Source organism: Gracilinanus agilis, unplaced genomic scaffold (genome assembly GCF_016433145.1).
Source record: "Gracilinanus agilis isolate LMUSP501 unplaced genomic scaffold, AgileGrace unplaced_scaffold18839, whole genome shotgun sequence".
NCBI classification, from domain to species: Eukaryota; Metazoa; Chordata; class Mammalia; order Didelphimorphia; family Didelphidae; genus Gracilinanus; species Gracilinanus agilis.
Window position 1 is genome coordinate 5420 of NW_025350070.1, and position 3480 is coordinate 8899.

The 3480-nt window shown below is 42.7% G+C and overlaps 1 pseudogene; it reads left to right on the forward strand.

Moving 5' to 3' along the window:
- The first annotated feature begins 2947 nt into the window (after positions 1-2947).
- On the forward strand, positions 2948-3447 carry LOC123254271 (annotated as a pseudogene).
- The last annotated feature ends 33 nt before the right edge of the window (positions 3448-3480 follow it).

The following is a 3480-nucleotide window of genomic DNA, read 5'->3' on the forward strand; positions in this document are numbered from 1 at the left end:
CATCCCACCAAAGCCAGCTTCTAGCTTTCCATGACACAGGGGTGGAAAGTGGGGTGCCAGAGTTTTATTCTAAGCCCCGGGTCAGTTCGTATATTCCTGCCAAGGTATGGTGGCTGGTGAGGCATGGGGTGCCTTGGAGCATTTAAAGGATTAGGGATTAGCCTCCTCTAAGGTTAGCTCGCTGGGTTGGTGTCTAGGGGACTTAGGCATGGAGATAAAGGCAAAGTTGTTTTATCTCTTGTGCGTAATTTGAATTTTGGACAGGTTTGAGAGGTCTGGAAGATAGGACAAGAGCGTGCAGTCCCTTATCTTGTTTAAGGCATGATCCAGAAGAGCAAGAGGGTTTTCGAATCCTATCTATTAAAACCCCCATTTCAGTGTATCGGTTACCAGTTACAGTTAGTATTAACGCATTTACTATATACCAACGTAATGTTTATGTTTTAGTCAGACACGTGTCCATCGTAAATACATGTGGAAATGGAAACGGAGAGAGACTTTTAATAAGATTCTATCTAGACGCTTTATCCACTTTGGCGCAGACACAAAGTAGCACAGCGGTCCTCCAGTGCCCCATAACACCTCTGATCTAAGCCCAGGAAAATGGACCTCAGCCGCACAGTTACATCCCTTCGGACCGCATCCTGCGCTGAAGGAATCTGACAATGGAGACTTCTCCCGCGCTCCACGCAGTGAAGGCCACCTACCACTAGAGGGCAACAAAACATCATCGAACGCGCTCTGGGGAAGGAAGTGAGTTTCACGCAACAGCCACACGAGGGCAGGACGTTGAGCTCTGTCCGCCGTTCAAAGCAGCAGCGAAATGGAGCGAAGTCAGCGACTAGGTGCTATTTTTGCAGTGCGTCCGTGGGTGCATGTTTTGCTGTTGTGCATATGTTTTGCCTTTCATGCATTAAATATGATAGTAGTAGTAGTAATAATAATCAACATAGTGATGATGTAATAGTAATCAACATTAAGAATTTCCTCTCCTCGCATAGGGAGAGCTTCCTCATTCCGGGTTGGCCGGGAGAATGAGACAGATAAGACTAGCCCATCTGCTGCCAAATTGCAGACACAGGCTTGCTACTGAAACTGATTTGCGAAATGAGAAGTGGGAGCACGGGAAGGTAGCAAGATGCCATGGTGATAGGAATAGTGCCTTCTGATGTTTGGCTCCTTTGAAAAGTCTATGCACTGGAGCAGACAGGTGGCTCGGGGCATAGGCAACAATGCCTGGAGAGGGGAGGTCCTGGATTCAAATCTATGCCCAGACACTTCCTAGCTGTGTGATCCTGGGCAAGTCACTTACCCTGTTCCCTAGCCCTTTTTGTAAAGAAGTTTTATGATATTTTAAAATGTAAAAATCATGCTTAGTTTGCAGCCTGTACGAAAAAGGGCCACTTTGGACCCTGGACAATAGTTTACTGACCTCTTGATTCTAAACCAATATTTTCCTATATTTAAGAATGAGAAAATGGAGACCAAGAGAGATTAAGTGATTTGTCCAGGTCACACAAGGAACAAATTACAGAGCTGGAATTTTAATCTAGGTCCTCTGACTTAGAATCCAGAGCTTTTTAAAAATCAAATGCCAGGGGACAGCTGGGTGACTCCGTGGATTGAGAGGCAGGCCCAGACACAGGAGGTCCGGGGTTCAACTCTGGCCTCAGACACTTCCTAGCTGTGTGACCCTGGGCAAGTCACTTAACCCCCATTGCCCAGCCCTTACCAATCTTCTGCCTTAGAACCAATACCCAGTATTGGTTCTATGATGGAAGGTAAGGGTTTTTTAAAAATAAATAATTGATTGATTAAATGCCATCTGGGGGATAGCAAGGTGGCTCAGTGGATGGAAAGCCAGGCCTAGAAATGGAAGGTCTCTGGGTTCAAGCCTGGCCTCAGACACTTCCTATCTGTGTGACCCTGGGCAAATCATTTAACTCCCATTGCCTAGCCCTTATCACTCTTCTGCCTTGGAACCAACACACAGTATTGATTCTAAGAGAGAAGGGAAGGGTTGTTTTTTTTTAAAGAAGAAAAAAAAAAGAAAAATCTATGTTACCACTTAAGTGATTCTCACGTTCGATTACCATTTATTGAGCACCTACTCTAAGCAGAGCACTGTGCTAGAAACTATAGGTAAATACAAAGTTAAAGAAGATATGAGTCATGTCCTCAAAGATCTTAAAATATAGTGCAATAAAAAAAGTAATGCTGAGATTACACCCTGGTCCTTTCTGGAGGGCCACTTGCTAAAGGACATTTGTGAACAACATCTCCTGATTGGTCCTTTGTAGGACTGGATTGATGTCAAAAATGATTGGTATTTGATCCAGGAGGAGCTTCTCTCTGTCTGATATAAGAATGAGGATAAAGAACTTCCTATTTTTTAGGTCCTGCTGGGCTTGGAACACAGATCTCCTTTGGACTTCTATGGGAGGGAGAGGGAAGGATTTCTCCCCTCTTACACACACACACACACACACACACACACACACACACATACACACACACACACACACACACACACAAACACAGAGCAACAGCAGCAAGAATGTGTTTTTGCCTAGATATATGAGTGTGAACCTCAAGTTCCTCACTGCCTTTTCTGCCTTTCTTTTCCTGAGCTTCTTGTCAAACAACACTGATGTGAAATGGGTATTTCCAGCTGTCCATAACTTCATGAATTCCTAAGGTCAGAAGTTCCTGAGTCAAGTACTGGTTGCTTAAAAGGAAATTATTTCTCCAACAGCTTCTCAGAGGAGGAAAATACCACACCCAGGAGGATTCTGCAGTCCAAAACCTCATGTCTGGCTGGCCAAAAATAATCTGGATATCGTGAGTTATTAGTATTATGGAGATAAAAGACAAAGGTCAAATATATGTTATAAAGACATATAAAGTTGTCTTTCTCTTCAGGGACAACATATAAGAGGTTATAAGTTACTGTTTCATGTTTTAAATGTTAATGTGTCCTTCTGAGTTTGGTGTGTTTTAAACATTTCTTTTTTGGTGGAAGAAATAAATACCTACTGATAGACTTAAAGCAAGAGATATAAGGTTTGCAAGAGGGCCACTTGTTCAAGGAGGAGGTCAAGGAGGTTCAAGTGAAACAGGATGAACAAACAATACTTGAGTTTTAAAAAAAATTATGAGAAAGATACTATCACTAAAATTAAATAGTGGGAGGCACATCCAAGGAATATTGCCAGGGTTTGATCCATTTGTGTATGAATCTTGTGATTGATGAATGTGCAGAGATGGCACCATGTGGGCAACAGAATAATATTGGAATTGTAGTAATCTGAGGAAATAGTATCATCATGTTAAAAGTCTTGGAATGATATATGTAAGTTACGAAACTGAGCCAAGATCACCATGGGTCTCTATTTGCCCTTACCTTACCATTTCCAAGAGTATTTTTTCATTTGAAGAGACAAAGAAAGAGAGGAGAGAGAGAGAGAGAGAGAGAGAGAG